Source organism: Ambystoma mexicanum, chromosome 8 (genome assembly GCF_040938575.1).
Source record: "Ambystoma mexicanum isolate Mex_15411 chromosome 8, UKY_AmexF1_1, whole genome shotgun sequence".
NCBI classification, from domain to species: domain Eukaryota; kingdom Metazoa; phylum Chordata; class Amphibia; order Caudata; family Ambystomatidae; genus Ambystoma; species Ambystoma mexicanum.
This window is the reverse complement of record NC_090929.1, coordinates 488,009,679-488,031,252: the sequence shown is the minus strand read 5'-3', so window position 1 is coordinate 488,031,252 and position 21,574 is coordinate 488,009,679. Positions and strand designations below refer to the sequence as shown.

The following is a 21,574-nucleotide window of genomic DNA, read 5'->3' as shown; positions in this document are numbered from 1 at the left end:
GTTCACTGTCTCGGGAGGATAGCTCAGGGGCAACATGCTCGACTTGGAAGCAAGATGTTATGGAGCGATACAGGTTCGGGTCCCTGCTTAGAAACCTATGGGTATTAAGAATGTTATAAATAACATATCATATCATATCACTTAGCTTCTTCACAACTTCTCTCTTGACATCCCTCAGTTGGGTTCACTATCGCCTTTCAATCACAATTTCCTTATTTATAATATTCAAGAGCCTCAATCGCTTTTTAAACAACCAGCTTTTTATAAGGTCTCCCTCATCCGGGCTGAGACCTTTCACAGCACTTGCCAACTTTAAACAAAGACTTCTGAGGGCGATCACGTCTCGCTGGGTCACTCTGAGGGAATTGTGGAACAGGCATTGCCATAAACTAACAGTCAGGTTCCCCGGGTTCACACTATCCACATGTTCACAATTGTCACAACGTATCAATGACTTTTCGATTGTACAAGGGGTTTGGCTTGACCCTTCTTTGACCACCTTGACACCTCACTACGGCTTTCTCTATGGCCTCTTGGTAATTGTAGTTTCACTATCTTTCACTTTAATACTTTCCTTGTTCAGGAGAGGGGTACCAGTCAAAGACATTTGAATGAGCGCCTATGTGGCGCCAGACCACTCTATATCTGGTACCAAGTTCGTTCACAAAAGAAATCTGTATCTTAATCTTCTTAATTTTGCCACTACAACCTTGAGCCTAACATAGTCTGGCACACTATCAGGTTCTTCCGACTCACCGGCTGTGCTGAACTTATTGGTGTTTCTTTTGCCGCTGGAGTCAAGGACGGTACCACGATGGCAACTGTATCTTCCCACCCTGGCTATCAGTGCGGGAGGGTTTCATGTACCGCTGACATCCATCACACAATTTGCCAGCTTCGATTCACAGTCTTATGTTTCTTTCATCTGAGTCTTTGCGGGTCTGGGTTGAAAAAAAGGCAGGGCAACTCCCTCCTTGACGTCCTTTCAGGTCTCGCCACCTTTATCCTCCGTTTGAACTGCCATCCTGGAATAGCTGCTTCCTTGTGCATTCAGCCTTGCTCAGAGTGTGTTGTTGTGCTCTGCCGTTTATCCCAGGGAGGAAGGGAAAGGGCAGTCAGGGGTGTGTAGTTGTCGGCAGTAGCCTGACTCTGCCTGACCCTTGTGTTGGGACATGTCAGGTAAATGGCTCTAGTAGTAGTCCGTTGTTGCTCATGGTTTGAGAAAGTGTTCATATTGGAAAGGGGGGGGGGGGAGTTTTTAAGTATCCTACTGGGTAGGATGGGGAAAAGGTGTCATAAGGAAGGGGATACTGCATGTCACCCTTTGGTGTCCCACTTCCACTCCCCGAAGACCCCTCATCCAGGTGATCCCCCTGCACTGGTCCACCCCCAGGAACTGGATCCAATATTGATGGATGTGTCCTGGCCCCCCGGATAACAATTCCCGAGGACTAGTGAGTGAGACACCTTCTGGTTTCTCACAGTACCCTTGCACTGAGAGTGTGGAACGTTGCAGTATGGAAAGATGTCAGCACGCACCATTGACATCATGGAACGCTGACTGAAATCCGACGAGGGCAGAGTGATGGCATGGAAAAGATGTATAAAGACATGCTGAAATTATATGAAAATACTGATGAGTGACAATATAACTGAAGGAATAAGAGAAACATGTACAAACCGATAAAGTAATCATGAATGTAAAAGAAGATAAAGTAACTTGCTAACCAATAAGTGTAACTATGCAGTAACGCATGGTAGAAGAGATATATAGAAGCTCGCTATGGAGGAATATATAACATTGCAATGACAGCCATTATTGGAAAATTGATGGCAACTTGTGCAAATATTCAATTCAACTACCTCAGAAGCCGAAAAGGGTTGTTTAATAAGGAGACACCGGACGAATAGCTTTGTGTGCAAAGTAAAGAGGAGTCAATGTTGGCTGGGGATCAAGGTTTCAATTTTCAAAGAATGGCTGAGGAGCACGAAGGGAGGCAGACGGATAAGCCATGGACGAGACATATTTCTCTCAGATTAAAAGAGAAGAAAACTTTTGCAAGCTCCAAGTATTGGACAATTAAAAGTGTATAAAGTCTGTACAAGGTAGAGTGAGCAAGTGTCTAGAGGCCAAGAGGAGCAATGAGACCCACTATAATTAAATCAAATAACAGTAAATACGAGGCTGAAATGGACAAATTCATGGTCTCTTCACATGTGATTCAGAAGTCGAAAACAAGGGCTATTCATTAAGCCTCGAATGATGATAGTGAAGTGCTTTCACTCCCTTGAATGTCCTTGAACAGAGAACGGGCTACAAGGTCAACTGCAGATGTGATAATTTGGCTCATGGCCGTTCTGATGAGAGATGATGGAGTAATTGGGAAAGTGGGGAGTAATCTGACGTGATCCAAGCACCTAGGTTTTGGTTTCCTTACGTGCTTCTAGCGGAGTCGAAGGTCCAAGGTTGGGTGAGAATGCCAACTAATGAGGAGGTCCATGGGGCAACCTGCTATACAATGCTGCATAGACCAATCCGCTGCCATTTTGTTTGCTTTAATCAGTATTATACATATGTAGAGGTCGTTTGAGGGTTGTTTTACAGATAAGAGACAGCCAATGAAGTACTAACCCGTATATATTCTATAAGTGGATATGTTCCCCATATCCAATCCCTCCCGCTCATATGTTTTATGGTTTGCCACATAGGATGATGTGATAGATGATGCATACTGTGGCATAAAACCTCTGTGTAATCATGTTTATGTGTGAGAGTGCAAGGATCCGTCTGATGTTTGGCAGTTGACCCTGCTTTATTTAACTTGAGAATAAAGTAGCACTTTGTCATATTCCTTAAGTCTGTCCGGTTATTGAGATCTTTATTAGTAATTCCATCTGGCAGACGAGACGCTTCAAGGTGCTAGAGCACCAAGTATTAGGTATGTGCCAGGCACTGCTATTATATTCCCAGTTTCTCGCAGCATTTTGCAGTTTCTACCATGAATGGTCAGTCACCTTTATGGAAGGGCCCGGCAAATGCCTTTGCCATGCCTAAACAAAAGGCAAACTGTTGGCATTGGCAATGCTTGTTTTCTTTATACTTTGGGAATTCCCACGTGCATCCTTTCTTTCTTTTAATTTGTGCAACCCTTTTTCTTTATTCGAAGTGTTACTTTAAAAAAATGTTTTTAAACAGATTAAACATGTTTTTCTTTACTGATGCTGCAAAGACACCACGGCAGTCTGGCAGTGATAATTTTGACATGCCACTGACACCTGCTAAATACTTTAATTGAGGATTTTCATCACGGGAAACAAAGAGAAAGGCACAGCACACAGTGAGATCCACACACCTCCTAGCTGCATTCTATCTGATTTTCAAGCATAAAGGCTACCTACCCTCCATAACTAGCCCTCCTTCTCCATGCTCAAAACACTACAGCACCAAACTTATACCTTTAACATCGCTGTCCCAGTAGCTTTCTAGGTAGCTATCCCCCCACCCCCTTGGCCTCCCAAAAGCAAGCATCCCATTTGCCAAATAGGGTACTAACATATGAGCCATTAATGGGGAATAACAATGTTGCCACTGTCATCAACAACCCAAACCAACTTGCCAGAGGGCACCCACACTACCTACTTTCCCACATTTCCTACTTTTGGTGGCAATAAGGCACCCTACGCTGGTGGACCCGTTCTTTGATTTGGCCTTGCAAAGTCCATCAGAATAAGTAAAGAGTTCAGGAAGCAGTAAAGCACATTCCTTCTGTATTTGTTGCTAGCCATGGCGACCAGCTTTTCTATTTCTAGCCCTGAGACTGGGAAACATGTGCCCACACTCCTCTCGGTTCATGCAACCAGGAGATCCTCCTTGAGGGATTGAAGGTTTGGTTCAGCCAATCAGGCCTAGTCCTTGCCTGGATTCAATCCTCCCCTCTCCTCAGCACTCACAAGAGCCCACTAGCAGATTCCTCTAAGAGCTTCCAGGATGAAATCTAAATGTAGGAACGCAACACCGGCCCAGTGGTGAGAACTGACCAGAACCGGGAAAGAGAATGAGGGTGAACCCTGCCTCTCCCGGAAGCTCCACCAAAGTCATTCAGAAGGCACTGCTGCAAACTCTCTCTCAACACAGGTGTTCAGAGTACCGTACTTGTTGGAAACACAAACCCCTATTCCCAGCCTTTCACATGCCTGCCAAGATAGGCCCTACTACCTCGATTATCAGATTTGTTTAGAATCCTGGTGCACTATTAAAGTAGAGAAATTACCTTCTGAGGCAAATCGACTAATATGATATGATAGTTTATTTATATAGCGCATATACACAATGTGTTTCAAAGCGCTTCAAGGCACAAGGGAAAATACAATGACATTCTTACAGGCCATGAATAGTAAGGATGCGTAATTAACTATCGTACTCGGCCTGACGACATTTCAGGTAGTGCAAGAGCTATGACATAGATAAGGAAGGGAGGGGGAGAGTGGGAAGGAAATGGAAACAGACCGGCGACTACCGTACTAGGCCTGACGACATTTCTGGTAGAGCCGGAGAAAACAAAAGGTGAGGGAGAGGGGTGCAGATAGGTAGGGGAGGAACAAAACAAGCGACTATCATACTAGGCATGACGACATTTCAGATAGTGCTGGAGGGGAGTGGGGAGGAAAAAAAACAGTAATGGGAGGTTGGAGGAAACAGATGAGGTTGCTATCATATTAGGTCCAGGGACAATTCTGATAGGTAAGTGCATAGAAGAAAGTAAGGGGAGGAGATAGGAAAAGGGTGGGTGGGGCTTGCTAAGTGGTGAAAAAGAGCGGCAGGCAGGAAGTCACCAGGTGGGCGTGGCTTAGGCCAGGTGACCTAGATCCACTTGCACCTGCTCCCCATCTGCAAAGGAAAAGAGGCAATTAGCACCTGGCCTAAGAATCACCCATTGACTGCCAGTTTTCCCTGATTGGCGCCGTCATCATATCTAGGCAGGACTATGATAAATCCCTCTATCTAGACCTTTAATACATTGCAGCTAAGCTCTAGGCCATCTAAAATAAGGTCAGCAACCTCTTTATTAATCTTAAAGCGCAGGTTCGGAACACACACAGACCTTAACACATCCCCAGTGGCTTCCAAACTGTGGTCCACATCATCTTCAGGACCCTGTGTATCACCCCTAAAGCCATCTTCTAGGGTGAGCTAAGGGAAGTGGTCTTGTAAAGCAGCACCCTTCTGCTTGTAATGTTGGACTCCGGTGGGGGTGGGGCCAGGGGGCTGTGAGTGGGAACGAGCGAGAGGGAGATGCGGAAACCGTGTGTTCATCACATGCAGGTAAGAAGCACCTGTTGCCTGTGTGGCCTGTGTGGCCTGTGTGGCTCAGTGAAAGTGGGGGTGGGGATTCTCTGCGTTCAGTGGGAGAAAGAATGCTGGGCAAGTTATCCATAAGGGAAGCCTCAGGATTGGGAGAACTGTGATGGGTGTGGTGTGGGTGTTGATAGCAGCGGCGGAGGGGAGGAGTCTGCGATTTGTACCCTAGGACTCATGGGTCATTATCTGGGGAGTGGGTGTGGTGTAAAACGCGCAAGATGTTTGCAGAGTGGGTGCTAGTGATGCTGGAAACCTAGGGTAGGAAAGGTAGTGAGGGCCCAAGAAAAACGTGGCCATACACAAGGTGGGTTCCTTCCTTGTTTGCTGCAGTTGTAGTGCAGTTGGCTAGGCAAGCCATTATCAAGACATGTCAACCATCCTGGAGCTTATGATCCTCCAGTTCACTGCTTCTTGCAGTGCCGGGATATCATAAATAATACCTTGGTAGTCATGGATTCTCTGTGCAAGATACCGCACTTCTGAAGTCATCCGCCTCTCCATTCCAAGATGAAAGTCTCTACTCCATGTTTAGACGAAATCTTGAAATGCACTGCCTGCGCCTCTCTTTCTGAACTTTCTAATCACCACAGCTTTAAGTGGGCTGGGGCGAGCCGGGACCAAGCCTCGAGCCAGGCCCCTGCCGGGACCCACCCAGACTAGCCCCAACCATGTCGACACCTCAGGCAGCCAAGTAGCCAAAGCGCTGCACAGTTACACGGACCGCCTGCAGGCGTCAGCACAGCCAGTGTAACCATGGCTTTGCCTGCACAGCTGCCAGATGACTCTGAACTCCGAAACTGGCAGAGGGCTGAAGGACGCAGTCTCTCCGTTTGTTTGGAGTCAAGTCACCATGCAGCAGGGAGCCTTTTAAAGGAGGCGTGATGAATCTTTACTCAAAAACAAAAGGAGAGACTAAGCCCTCCAGCCCTCTTCCTGTTTCAGATTACAGTCATCACGCAGCAGGCAGCCCTTTCATTCAAGAAGCCTGTGGTTTTTAACCATGCAGCGCCTTTAATAAAAGCGCTGCCTGTTGCATATGAGAGCTGGGGCACACTGGTGTCACACGTTTAGTGCACCCAGCTCTGAGGAGCTGTGCACACAAAAGGTAATAATGCCAGTACGCCCCAGCTTTCACCAGCACCCCCATTGGCGAGGGGGGGGGCTCTCGTTTGGGGACGTGGGCTAAGTACAGATATACCTAAGCCACGCCCCCGAATACGAGCCCCGCCCCAATGCTTATAACTACTCAATCAGATCGGAGGCATCAGGCAGAGGTCCTTGCCGAGACACTGGAGGCTTCGTTCACCCCGAACAAGGTACGTAGGCTCTCAGACGGAGTGGAGGAAGCAGTTGAGAAGTACCTTGCAGATCACGGAACCGGGCTGGGAGCAGAAGACATCAAGGAGTGCACAAGCTCTGAGGTAGCAGGACTTGCAGAAAAGCTGGCGTACGGCAAGGCACCGGGGAGCGACGGAATAACCAACCTGGAAATCAAGAACCTCCCACCAGCATCAATGGAACATCTCACAGAGATGTTCAATGCATGCATGAGGCTCCAGCACTTCCCGAGTTCCTGGAAAGAAGCAAGGGTCATTGTTTTTCCAAAGGCCGGCAAACCACTGAGGGATCCAGCAAACTACCGCCCCATCAGCCTGCTTTCTGGATTATCGAAGCTCCTGGAGAAGGTCCTCCTCGCTCGACTCAGCGACTTCACCTCCGAAAGAAATCTACTAGCAAAGGAACAGTTTGGATTTGAAAGGAGCATGCAGCGACTCATCAGCTACTGAGAGTGGTGGACACCATCAGCCACGGATTCAACATCAAGAAGTCCACAGGAATCGTATTCCTGGATGTCGCCAAAGCATTCGACCGAGTCTGGCACAAGGGACTGCTGCACAAGATGATTGGCCTGGGATTTCCGAACTACCTGGTGAAGACGATTGCAAGCTACCTGGGAGGCCGCACCTTCCATGTCGCCGTGCGGTCTGAGATGTCCTCTTCACATCCCATCCGAGCAGGCGTGCCACAGGGATCGAACCTCGGACCCTTCCTGTTCAACCTCTTCACCAACGACATCCCGACAGATCTCCACAAGACGAACCTGGCGCTGTATGCAGACGATGTTGCAGTCATCTCCCAGTCATTCAGGGAAAAGGAAGTGGCGAAGAACCTGCAGCTTCATTGGATACCATTGCAAAGTGGTACAGCAACTGGCGGATAGAACTCAACACCAGCAAGACAACTGCAACGCTGTTCACCAGAAAGAAGATCAAGGAGCACCCACACATCAGCCTCAACGGGGAGACCATCAAATGGGAGAGCAGCAGCCGCTACCTCGGTGTGACCCTGGACAGCAAACTCAACTGGGAAAGCCACATCGAGAATACTCAGCAGAAGGCAACAGGAAAGATGACAGCGCTGTACCCACTCCTGAAGAGCAAGTCCATGCCCCTCCGGACAAAGATCAACGTCTACAAGGCGATCATCAGACCAACCCTGACTTATGCCTCCCCAGCATGGATGACCTGCCATGAGCGACACCGGAAGAGTCTTCAGATAGTTCAGAACAAGGCCCTGCAGATATCGTCTGGAGCTCCAATCTTCACAAGGATAGCAGACCTTCACAGAGACCTGGACATCGAGATGTTGGATGAACATCTAGCGAAGCTGAGTAAGAACTTCTGCCAAGAACTGGATCAGAACCCGAACCCTCTGATCAGAAGACTCACTGCCACCACTGCAAACCCCTTCGACCGCTACCCGCGGTCCATCACTGTGAAGACCCTGTGAAACCAGCCCTACTGTGACAAGACCACACAGACGAAGAAGAATACAAACCCACGTCTACACACTCAACCCGAGAAGATGGAGTAGTGAGGCTCAAGCCTCGGTATCCAAAATTCACCGCTGATGGATAAAAATCTATCAGCAAGAAGAAGAACAAGCGCCGGAGGCATCAGCTTTGAAATCTTTCCACCCCGCCTCTTTTCTCCTGCTCTCTGGCCTTGCGTGCTCTGATGGGCAAGAGTGACATGTTTTCAGCTTCCCTTTAGCACGGAGGCGTGGTGGTCGTAAACAAATGTGTATGGATGGCATGTTGGGACATAAGGAGACTACCGGACAGTAATTAGGGACACCTTTCCCAGACTCTGGACTTGTTATATGATAGGATATTTTATTTGTATCGCGCTCAGACACAAACTTTTCAGAGCACAACGAGGCAAGGGAGGGAAACAAGGGAGACCAAAGCAACGATCTTACTAGGCCCAGTGACGCTGATAATGTGCAAGTGCAGGAGAGGGGGAAGGGGAAAAGTGCAGGGGGGAAGGAGAAGTGGAAAGTGCTGAGCAACGGATTAAAAAAAGCAATGTATGAGTGTTCGAGTTATTCTGTGTTTGCCCCCCTGTTCCTTGGAATCCGTGCCTCTTCATTTGTTTCATAAGTTAGTCTAATTTGCATATTGTGTACGTTGCTATGTTCTAGTGATACCAGCTTTTCCTAAGGGAGCAGCAGCCTGTTTGTAAATCTACATATGACCCTGGACAGTGCTTTAAGTGGCACTGAAAAATGAGCCAGGGCTCATCAATGGGGCATGGCCTAATTGCGGGGGTTGCTTGACGGGTCGTTAGGCCACGCCCTCTTGATGAGCAGGGTCAATGGGCTAGAGGCCCCCCTGCCAGGCAGCCTTTTGTAGAGATCAGCACTCTCTCCCCCACGAGGGAGAGCATGCTGATCTTTGCATTTATTTTCTAAAGGCTTGCCTGTCAGGGGACAGCGCCCCGCCTTTTCGGAGTAATGGTAGCACTGCCCCTCGACAGCTAGGGGGGGGGGGGCAGTATCGCCATTGAGGCTGAAAAGGTGAGGCCACTGGAAGCAGAGGCCTTTTTTTCAAAATCCTGAAGCATTTTGAAAAAAAGGCCTCTGCTTTCTGCGGCCTCACCTTTCTCTCCATAATTGTTATTTTTTTTTTCTTTTCTTTTTTTTAGGGGAAAGTGCGAACACAGTTCCCCACCACCAGAAATTATGCAGTCGAGTATCCCACATTTGGGGACATCGCAAGGGTCAACACATCCGGTGTGCAATGGATGAGCCTCACCCTGGGAGAACCACCTTAGTGATCATGGTGTCTCCCCTGCCAGGTAAGTATTCTCCATAATTGTGGCACCGGCGCACAGGCATCTCTTGCTTGAAGGGATGCCTCGCAGGTGTGGTGCCACCATTATGGATGAAAGGCATTTTTTACTGAAGCCTGAAGCTCTCGCACGTGTGCGAGAGCTTCAGTTTTTAGGGGAAAAGAAGCCTTGTCCTGGGCTGCCAGGGGAGAATAATGAGCCCGGCAGGGCCCCACCTCAGAACGAGACATCTGAACCTGTGGGGGTCAGCCCCGGCCCACTTAAAGCCCTGCCCCAGGATTTCTGGAACCCAATGTCTACCCAGCTCTTCAAGAAAGCACACGTGATTTGCGGGGCCACCACTCATTAGCTGAGGCATCTCTGCTGTTGCAAAGCCCCTTCTCAGACATGATAGGGTATATAGCACACATGTCAACATTGCCCATCCCATTCACGAGATGGTCGCCGAGTCCAGTTTGTTCTTTGCTTTCTGGGCCTTGTAGTCATTTCTTCCTCATGGGGAAATCCAGGACTACAAGAATGCAAAGAGATGAAAATAGACCTGGGCTACTACCACCTCCAAAGTGGAATGGGGCCTACAAGCATGTGTAGCATAGGTGAACCTACCTATGGGTGAGATTGCACAGAAACTTGAAACAATGCCGCCAACTGCGCTTAATTGCTTGAAAGGATTTGAAAAACGTACCACTGCCACGAAAAGGAGGCACACATAAAGCGCGCATTGTGTGAGTGCACAAACACAAGCTTGAACTCGGCAACTTCCCCTCTAATGATACTTGGAGTTGGAGCGCCTCCAACTTGGTTTCCATCACAGGAAACGCTATTTATAGTTGAAGTGGAATGCTCAAATGTGCTAAATTAGGGTGGGGAGGAGCAGATTGTACCTTATCAGAAGCCCTTGCAACAAAAACAGGAAACGGCAGACGTTGAAAGACTATAGCCTGTGAACTTTGACACAATCGATGAACCGCTGCACCAGTGTGAAGGATGCTGGGGCAGATAAAGTCGGCCAGCCCTGTCTAGTTTGGCCATTTCCATGACGGATCTAACACGGATGACTCTACTTGGGCCCCAGCTTGGTCTGTTTGATTTTGGTCCGCCGACTAGATTGCTGATTGTTGAATCCGAGACCAGTTCTAAGCTATAACACCCCATACACCAAATGCTGCAATTCTGAGCAAATCACTTCACCTTTCTGGCCCTTAAATCTCTTTCACAAAGAACTAGGCAACATTAGAAACAGACTAATCTCAATTTCTTTCATTCGATTTCCCACGATTCCTAAGTGCTTTCTGATATGTGGCAAACATGCACCTCTTCAGTCGAGTTCTTATGAACATGCGCCAGGGACGCCATTTCACCAAAATGCCAGGAGTAGCGGAAGTGACATCACATGACCCTTGACCTCTGATGACATCACAGGAAGTGATGTCATTTGGTCCACCCCAAAGTGACATCACGGGAAGCAATGGAACACAAACGTTTACCCCTTGACAAAACAGGAAGTGGCATCACATAGCATTGTTTCTAAGTATGTAACGTGATATACTTTTCATACAAGAATGGATCACCATATGCATCGGCAGTAAAACACATGCTATAAGTGCAACTTGCGGAAAGCAAAATGGGCCTCATTACATGGATGGCGTGAACCATGGCGCTATTAGCTATTAGCGCCATGGTTCATGCCGGTAAAATACCGGCACCGCCTTGGTGGAAAGGGGAATTACCGCCCTATTCCAAGGTTGGCGGGGGCGGTAATTCCCCCTTCCACCATTGCCCTTCCCCATTCCCATTTTTGCCCCATAGGGCTCTATGTGAATGGGGAAGGCGCTAATTACGTTATCGCAAATCGCGGTAGCGTAATTAGCTCCCTGGTCCCTTTGCAGGTTGGTTTTTAACGCCTGCAAAAAGCAGGTGTTAAATACCCCAACCCGCAAAGGGACCTCGTAGTAAGGCGGTAAGGATTTACCGGTACTGGTAAAATACCGGTACCGGTAAACCCTTACCGCCATCCGTGTAATGAGGCCCATAGTCTGAAATGTATGCTTATTCTACTCTAAATGCTTTTTGGAGGATTTTGTCTGCATTGTGAATTTGAGGTGTTTACGAACAGACTAAACCAGTGACTCACCCCTGAAGTGTGCCTGTAATAAGCCTTTAACGAGTCTAGCAATTATTATATAGAATTCCAGAAAGACAAATTATTTGTTATTCTTATTCTTTCTTATTTAGGGTCACTGCTCAAAGTGTTACACTTGTGGAACCCACTGTTTTTTTTTTAAAGAAGCCTGAACAAGAAAGCCAGCCACTCTAGAAACAAAGAGGCACATGGCATTGGCCAGCCATAGCCCAGGAGCTTCACTTTGTAAACCGCTCCCCTCTTTCTTTTTTAAGGGCTTCAAGGGAGACCACAGGGGTAGCAAGGGAGACCTCAGGGATCACAAGTCCGACCCCGGGCAACCCCTAAATTATGTCCCTGACATGCGCTCAATGTCGATTTCTGATTTACTCCACTTTAGTCAATCAATCCATTCTCAGTGGGATTCATTTTTTATGATGAGTCCCAGCACAGTTGTCATCAGCAGTAGGCCATATACCGTTGCGCCCAGTGCCTCATTAGTCCTCTTCTGAATATGAACCAGCGCTATTTTGCCTGTGAAAGATCAGCTTTGGTAGGCCACCTTGGATAAGCAAGTGCTTCTATTCACTTGACAAACCAGTGAATCTGGTCAGTCTAAAAAGTATTAATCGAGTTGCCTCTTCTACTGACAGTCTGTCTGCATTGGCTGCTTGTCACACTTTTGTGCTCTGTTCACATTGTATCATTTGGTTGCTTACTGTACATTTCACTTTTTTTGCTAGGACCCCTAATGTACAGCACGTAAATCTGAGGAAAGTCAAAAACAGGATGCCAACTAGTGATTACACATTTTCAAAGCATTAAGCACACCTGTTTATTAGTCCATCTACATTGTTTACATTCCACAGACATGTTTCTATTTGTGTGTACTACCTGCCCATACGACAGCAACAGCTGCAAAATGGTATGAGTACCTGGGAGTATGATGCCTGGAAAATATAATACCCACAACAAATATCTTCCTTAATTTTAATTGCTACAGCCTATTTATTTAAAATAAATAGCACGTGTGGTCTTGATGGCATACCTTTTCAGTGTTTTGGTTGTCTGTTCCTCTAATGCGAACCCGTATAATGCCTGGTAACTCCCCCTTGCAGGCCCGGTGCTACCTTATTAGTTCCTGTGGACATACCCTGGGCACCATCTGCAGATGACTCAGGTTTCAAGAGTTTTAACATGTAGCCCCCCCACTCTTACTAGTTCATGTGGTCCCTCAAGGTTGTTACCCAATATGAGCAAGAGATTGATCTTGATCGTGGGTGTCCCCTTGTATTGTTTTTACAAGATAAAAGAAATACAAGTTAGATTAAAAAACATCATCACCAACAAAAAAGGGGTTGGCTTTCCCAATGCTTGTTTTCAACAGGACTTCAGTGAAAGGAACAGTTGCGAATACACACCTGACGGTTGAAGGCACACTTGGTTGAGCCAGTAATTCTTGAAAGACTGCTTAGAAATAACACTGGCGGGTCCTATATGGTTCAAAGACTGATTTCATTGCATGATAAAGCTAGCTCAAAGAGATCCCAGGACGACATGATTTGGCTGGGGGTGGGCAAGGTAATGTTTGGGAATGGCCTTGGGCATTTGCATTGTTATTGTAGAAAAGTTAAGTTCCTTGGACGCATCTGTCAGGTTCCATAAGTTAGCTTTATTTCCTGTTACATCTGGGTGCCATAAGATAACAGAGTATGAACCACTGGCTCCCATCACCCAGGCAGGAGCTCTCCAAGTGACATACTATGGAACCTTCACTTCAAGCAATCCTACACTCACAACTAAACATTCTCTCAGGCACACCAATATTTCTCATGCATTCTCAAGCACCTGCATTCACACCAAGCACGATACACCACTTATTGATGGTCAGTAGGTGTGTTAATGACCAACTATGGGCATCATCAGGGGTTGGGCGGAGTGGCAAAAAAGCGGCAGTAACACTATTACCGCCACATTACCACTCCACCCAATCCTGAGTTTGGGCAGAAAGCTGGAAGCCAGAAACCTTCAGGAACATTTTATTCAAACTATAATCGGTGTAATTCACATTGTGAATGGATTAAACATGCTCACTTATGCCTATACTTTGAAGGCATTTCGTGGTCAGTCTGCACAAAAAGGTCCAAGGGTCTGCGCTGATTTCAAGTGATAAGTCATATTTCCAGGCAGCCTTGATCACAAGAGAGGGGACCTTATTTGTTTGTTTGTTTATTTATTTATATTGCGCACCAGACCCGGGGGTATGAGGGCGCAAAGGCAGTAAGAGGATTGTTAAGCTTAGGTTACATGTTGCAAATAAACAGGGGTACAGCTATGGTTAAAGTGCTGTAGACAAGTAGAGACAAAAGAACATCGGGTATGTACAGAAAATTTACAGTATGCAGATGTGACAAATATACAGAGCAGTTGAAAATACAGAAAATGCATGAGATCTTAAATGAGGGTCGCGAGATGTTAGACATCATGAGCTTTCAACCATTGGATCAGGTTAGATGTGAATTTCTGGTAGGGAAGGTCTTCTCTTAGATCGGTTGGGAGTGAGTTCCACAGTTGAGCTGCTTTAACAGCGAAACTACTCCCGCCAGATTTAGTGAGTTTAAATCTCGGTACTAGTAGGAGGTTAGAGTTGGCTTTACGTAGGGGACGGGCAGCTGTTTGTCTAGTGAATCTGTCTATGAGGTATTGCGGGGCTGCATGGTTAAGGCATTTGTGAGTGAGGGAGGCTGTTTTAAGTAGGATTTTATCTTTAGTAGAGAGCCGGTTGGTGGATCTCCTAAGGTCTGATATATGGGCATTTTTAGGGAAGTTGAGGGCGGCTCTCAGGGCATTATTTTGCAGTGTTTGAATTTTAGAGGCGATGTATTTGTTACTGCCTATGTAGAGGGCGTTGCAATAATCTAATTTCGATAAGATGAATGCTCGTGCTAGGATGACGCAGTTTTTAGGTGATAGGAATGGCTTAGCTGCTCTGATTAGCTTACATGTATAAGAGGTAGCTGAGGCCATGGCATTCACTTGTTTGTCAAATGAGAGCGTGGAATCTATGTAAAAACCGAGGGTTTTAACTACTTTGGCTACAGCGATGGTGTTGTTGTCAATTATGAAGGAGTCATATTTGGTGCCCAGTTTTTTTATATTGGAGGCGGTGCCCAGGATGAGGAGTTCGGTTTTGTCATCATTCAGGCATAGACCGTGAGCCGCCATCCATGCCTGGATGATGAGGTAGACGCTGTTTACTAAGGCCAAATCCTTGTCATAATCTCCCGTCAACGGGATGAGGATCTGTGTATCGTCTGCATAATTAGTGTAGGTGATACCAAGACCGTCTAGATCATCGAAAAGGGGCTTTGTGAAGATGTTATAGAGAGTGGGCGATACGCAAGATCCTTGGGGCACTCCGCACGAGATGGGTGCGGTGTTCGTGGCTGCTAGGGGAGAGAATACTCGCATTGTCCTGTTGTCTAGGAATGACTGGATCCATGCAACTGCTTCCTGGGAAAAGCGGGCTGCCGAGACCAGGTGATTGCAGAGTATTGTATGGTCTACCAGGTCGAAGGCGGCAGAAAGGTCAAGGAGTAGTAGGAGTGAGGTTGTGCCGTTATTTCTGAGTGTATCTATTTGTGCCTTGAGGTCTAGGAGTGCAGTCTCAGTACCGTGTTGTAGTCTGAAGCCGGACTGTCGGACTCCTAGGAGGTTGTTTAGTTCCAGGTGGTGTTGAATTTGTTGGTAGGCAACTATATCTAGTATTTTCAGCAGGAATGGCACAGTGGTTATCGGACGATAGTTGGTTGGGATAGAGGGGTCCATAGTTTGCTTTTTGAGAAGGGGGAGGACCCAGGAGTTTTTTAGGTTGCTAGGTACGGTGCCTGATGTGAAAGAGGCATTTATAAGTTTAGTAATGAAAGGAGAGAGATCACGGGCGGCATCTTTTATGATTTGGGCTGGGCATGGGTCGCCCTGGCAATTGGAAGGTGTGAGGGTGAGGATGACTTTCTCAACTTCTTTGGTGGATACTTTGCGAAAGTAGAATGGGGTGTTGTCTAACGGTTTCAGAGTTGGTGAAGGGTTTACGGTTAGGTTTAGGTTAACTGCGTTTGGTGCAGTTATGGACACTCTTTTGTTATTGATCTTCGCCTGAAGCATAGTTATCTTGTCGGCCAGGGCATTTTGGATACCTGTGCACCAGTTCTTGTCCTTGATACAAGAATCGGGGACTTGGGTGGGGGATTCGACTTCCTTCAGGATGGTGAATAATTCTTTTGTGTTAGATTTAGCTTGGGTGATACGGGTGTTATAAGAAGTCTGTTTCGCTAGGATGATTTCTTTTTTGTAGAAGGTGGCTAGGTTCTTTAAGATGTTTTTGTTGGTGTCTGATGGGTCAGATCTCCAGGTTTTTTTGCTGAGGCGTTTCTTATGTCTGATTTCTTTGAGCTGGGGTGTGAACCAGGTGTTAAGGTGTTGGCGGGGTTTACTCTTCCTGACTTTTAGTGGTGCAATAGTGTCCAGAGAGGCGAGCATCACTTCGTTGTATATTTCTACCATTGCGGCTGGGACGGTCTGATCTGAAATGGAATTTAAGGTAGGGAGAATAAGGGGGATGAGATTCTCTGGGGTGATAAGTTTCTTATTTCTAGTAGGTGCAATGGGGGCTAAGGTATTATTGTTGGTAGGAATTGTAGCTTCTATGGTGAAAGATAGTATATAATGGTCAGACCATAACTGGGACATTATAGATGTGATGTTGATAGGGCAGTTATGTTCGGCAATCCAATCGAGGGTCCTACCTTTGATGTGTGTTGGAACTGAGATCTTTTGGGAGAATCCTAACTTCTCAAGGGTGTTATTGATTTTTAGGGCATTGGGGTCATGTGGGTCGTTAAATCCGATGTTGAAGCCGCCTAGGATGAGGCTTTGAATAGAGTTCTTTAGGTTGTCAGATAGTAGATTCGTAAGGTCATCCTCAAAGGAGCTTATAGGGCCTGGTGGGCGATATATCAGGTGGATGGTAACGGTTTGATTGTTGGCAATGGTGAGTTTCGCTGTGAGGGATTCGCAGGAGTTAGTTTTGAGTGGTGAGGAAAGTCTAAGGGATAAGCTGTGTTTCACAATTATGGCTAGGCCACCACCTCTAGATGTTGTGCGATCCGTGCGAATAATGGTGTAATTGTCGGGAGTGGCTAACATAACAGCTGGTCCTGCTGCAGGATGGAGCCAAGACTTTGTGATGGCCAAGAAGTCAAGGTTCTCATTTAGGATTATATCTGCTATTTCGGTGGCGTGGGCTACCAAGGATCTGGCATTTAATAGGGCGCCTTTTATTCCCGGTCTGGTGGGATGGTTGGAGGGCATAGGGGCCTTGAGTTGGCATTTAGTTGATGGGACATCTCTAAAGATTTGGCAGTTAAGTTGTAGTCGGTGTTGGCCAGTGTTGGCTGTATAGGATGGGATATTAGGGGCACACAAGGTGTGCTTGTTGTTGTTAATTGGCAGTTGGAAGTTGGCTAAAGGGTCATAGATTCTTGGGAGTCTGGAGCGGAGTATTAGGTTCCGCTGCTGGAGGTTGCATGGTTTAAGGGTCATGTTGGTTAGCTCCGGGGGTTCATTGCCATGAAGTGGCTGGATGTGTGGCTGAGCTGTGCTCATGCTATGAGAGGTAATTGAGTGGAGGATAGTTTTGAGTAGAACTGTGTATAATAGCGGCAAATACATAGTGATGGCTGGTATAGGTCGGGTGACCTAAACGCACATTGCTAAGGTAAGGTAGGCACGCTAGATGCAGGTTAGTATCTACACTGAGCTCTTGTACAAGCACGATGTTGTCTAAGTTCAGAGCTCTAGGTTGGGCTAAAGTGCCGATACAGGCAGGGTTCACCTAGGTTCAGAGTTCACAGAATGGGGTTGAAATGCATATGCTAGCAGGGTTCACCTGGCAGCGGGATTTAGAGAGCAGGGCTGAAATGCAAGAATAAGGCAGTAATCACCTAGGTTCAATATTCAAAGAATAAGGCTAGAGTGCGTGTGCAAGGCAATAATCACCTGGATTCGAAGGTCAAACAGTAGGGCTAAATACATGTGCATGGCATTGTTCACCAGAATTCGAAAATCAGGCAATAAGGCTAAAAGTATGTGCAAGAAAAACGGTGCGAGGCAGAGTTCACCTAGATGCAAAAATCAGACAATGAGGCTAGAGGCATGTGCAGGAAAAACTGTGCGAAGGAGAGTTCACCTAGATGCAAAAATCAGACAATAAGGCTAAAAGCATGTGCAAGAAAAACTGTGCGAGGCAGGGTTCACCTAGATGCAAAAATCAGACAATGAGGCTAAAGGCATGTGCAGGAAAAACTGTGCGAAGCAGAGTTCACCTAGATGCAAAAATCAGACAATAAGGCTAAAAGCATGTGCAAGAAAAACTGTGCGAGGCAGGGTTCACCTAGATGCAAAAATCAGACAATGAGGCTAGAAGCATGTGCAGAAAAAACTGTGCGAAGCAGAGTTCACCTAGATGCAAAAATCAGACAATAAGGCTAAAATCATGTGCAAGAAGGACTATGCAGGCAAAGTTCACCAAGATGCAAAAATCAGACAATAAGGCTAAAAGCATGTGCAAGAAAAACTGTGCGAGGCAGAGTTCACCTAGATGCAAAAATCAGACAATAAGGCTAAAATCATGTGCAAGAAGGACTATGCAGGCAGAGTTCACTAGATGCAAAAACCAAACAATAGGGCTCAGGTGTATGTGCAGGCAAGGTTCACTTTAGTTCGCAGATCCGGCGGTAGCTTAGAGGCGTGTGCGGATTGTTAGTTTAGAGTATGCCAGTGACTGTGCAGGCGGGTACAAGAGTGGAGAGGTTCACCTGAGTTTGGGGTTCACGATGGACTTATGTCCAGTTGTGGCGAGCGCGATCGTAGGGGACCTAGCCGGGATCGTAGGAACGCCGTGCGAACAAGATCACAGTGGCGCAGAGTGAAAAGGTCTGTGAGGATTCGTGCGCGGCTGTGTTAAGATTATGGGCGGCGGCAAGGGTCCCTGGTTCCAGGCATCACAGAGGCGAGTATAAGGTAGGTACGGGCATCTAATTAATAGATGCTGTAGGTGGAAGACAGAGCTATTTGGCATTCGTATCGCGCAAATAATAAGTGGGCGGGTGGTGGGGAGAGCGTAAATCGCTTACCAGGTGATGCGGGAGATTTCACAATAGAACACTTCACTCTGGCATGGAATCAGAGATGCAGGGGTTTTGGCCTTGGCCTCTGGCCATTCTCGGACAGGCTCAGGACAGGAGCCTATTGCAGGGCCTTCTGCGCGGGTCGGCTGCGCCTGTCGGTTGCCTTATATATTGTTGATTAAAGCCTACCCTTACTCTGCAGAGCTCAACCAAGTTCTTGAGGCCCAAAGGGAGTGGCCTGAGATGGGAAGCAATGCCATACATTTCCAAGTGAGTGTTTCACGTGAAAATACATGCACATATCAAGTTTCTATGTTTAACCATAAGTCTTCAACTGATTCACTGATTAAAAAAGAGAGTCACCAACAACTTGGTCCCACACAGTAAAGATCCAAGTACAGAGAGGGCTGGAATGACTACATGTAGACAAAAACACATGGCGTTTATAGTGGACGCAGGACTGTCTGACATACACAAGACTGGTCTGTCACTTACAGGTACAAAGGGGTTTGGGGCCTCGGTGATGCCCTCATTTGAGCCAGGTCATGAGTTGTAGGGAGCCATTCCATAATACACACATACACACACACGCGCACACACACAAAGGCACACACCCATATCCACCCTCCCACCATCTCTCTACTTGTATAGGAAGCCTGCTCCATAGTGTCTTCCTGTTTTCAGATGATCAGCTAGGGCTTGTAATGGGAGCACGGCAACATACATGGCAAGCGCTGGGTTTACACCTATGAAGACTTTAAAAATGTGCTTTTAATTACTAAAACGTCCGTGGCATCCTCATAGTTTTAACCACAGAACATTCCAAAAAAGGAGGACGTGTCGGAAATAAGATGCAGGTTGACGTTAGGGGCCTGGGGTGGCATTTCAAAGCATGCCCCGTGATTAATGATTCATATTGAAGGCATCATGGACACTTTGTTAAGTAAGTTACAAGTGCAATTCATCAGGAAAACATACTTTCAGGACATAGAGAATTGATGGGTATTCCGGAAGAAGGATTTAAACACGTACAGACATCTGAATATGCCGACTCTTCGGGTGTTAGTTGGATTAGGTCGACCCCCGAATGACCAGATATGAAACCCATTGAGATATTTCAACAGCTTCAATGGTGCCTGAAAATGGTACAGTGGCACAATACGGTGTATGTCTTTGCTGGAATTAATACAATGTAGGTGAAGAAAGTACACAATGGGTGTGTCTGTCTGAACAGTTACATCAAGGAGGTCGTGCATGCACAGTACTGTATTGCCCAACATACTTACCATATGTTTCGCTCCAGTAAAAGTCACAGTTACAATACTGTTAGTTATAGATCATTGTCAATGTTACTACTATCGATCAATGCACTCAACACTGATGCTGGTGAGCGGCAGCATGCTATGCACAAAACATGTAATACACAGTATGTATAAGAAACTGCATCTCTTTGATTTTGCATATGCTCATGGAACAGTTGTGATCTGCATAGGGGTGGCAGAGGCACTTAAAATCCAAAATGACACTTCATTGGGTCAGATCTGGTAAGCCCTTGGGAAATATGGATGATTTAACCGGAATGGGACCGCTCTCGTTCAGTCCCATTCATTGCAAGCATCAGAATTGTGGTGGAAGTAACCACGTTGTACAGCCACAGGTACACCGTGTCAACTGTGATCTAAAATAAATGTGATGTTGTGTCTGTTCACCCTAATCTTTTTCTACTGTCCATCTCTCATCCACAATCATCTGCTGTTTGCTCCCTCTTTTCTGACATCCCTGCTCTTTGCTAGAAGCATGCGGAGTGATTAGGTGGTGAGCCTTGCACAGCTTCAGTATCTTGCATATATACAATTAACACATCTCCACACAATGCCACATAGTGCATTATTGTGATAGAGTAGAATGTATAATTATTTCAGGAAAAGGTCCCTTACATTAATTGCACAAAAAGCCATTCCAGGAAGGTCCCCATATTTAGCTAGTGGTAGGACACTTTTCTGTTTTGGTGGCTCAGCAGTTACGCAGATGCAGAGCCATCAAAGACTGTTGACCTTTGCTTGGCGTAGGTGGCACTCTGTTATTTTTCTTTTCCATTGATTTGCTGAGCTTTGATTCAGGATCCTATCCGGAAAGCTATTGTCTTAAATGCAGGTTTAGGGATGTACCAGCTCAGTTGCAGCAGCTAAATCATTGCCATCCTGATCTCATCAACTAAACCAAGGGCCTCATCACAAGTTGGGCGGTAGCCTTTAAATCTGGCAGTAATGGAATTAGCGCTGCCAATGCCGCTCCGCCGGATCAGGAGTCAGTGCAAATACCGCCAGCCACAAAATGACCCAGCACTATTACAGCCGGCGGTATTACAGTCAGCCCTATTACAGCCAGCACTAATAGCGTAGACAACACAAAGCGCAATTACAGCCGTACCCCAAGTCCATGTACATTGGTATTAGTGCTGAAAACCAGTGCTAATACCGAGGTAAATGAACACAGGTGCCAGGAATGAAGCCACATGTGCACACAATGTAGACCATAGGGCTACACAAGGCACACCTCTACCCCAGACACTGTTTCCAACATCATGCTGCCACTATTCGCTGCGAGCTGGGACCGGCAGCTTCTCATGCTGTACCTGGATCTTGAGATGCAGGCCAACCAGGGCTGGGCACAGGGAGCAGAGGCTGGGGGGACAGAAGAAATAGGAGGAGTAGGAGGAGGCGGAGGAGCAATGGCCAAGCAAGGCGAGCACCCATCTCCAGGGTCAGCCCAT

General features: G+C 46.8%; 1 non-coding gene across 1 annotated transcript; it reads right to left on the bottom strand.

Moving 5' to 3' along the window:
* Positions 1 to 9,342: 9,342 nt before the first annotated feature.
* On the bottom strand, positions 9,343 to 9,506 carry LOC138474892 (U1 spliceosomal RNA). The gene has a single exon (XR_011269115.1). It is a non-coding gene; the product is annotated as a U1 spliceosomal RNA (small nuclear RNA).
* Between the last annotated feature and the right edge of the window lie 12,068 nt (positions 9,507 to 21,574).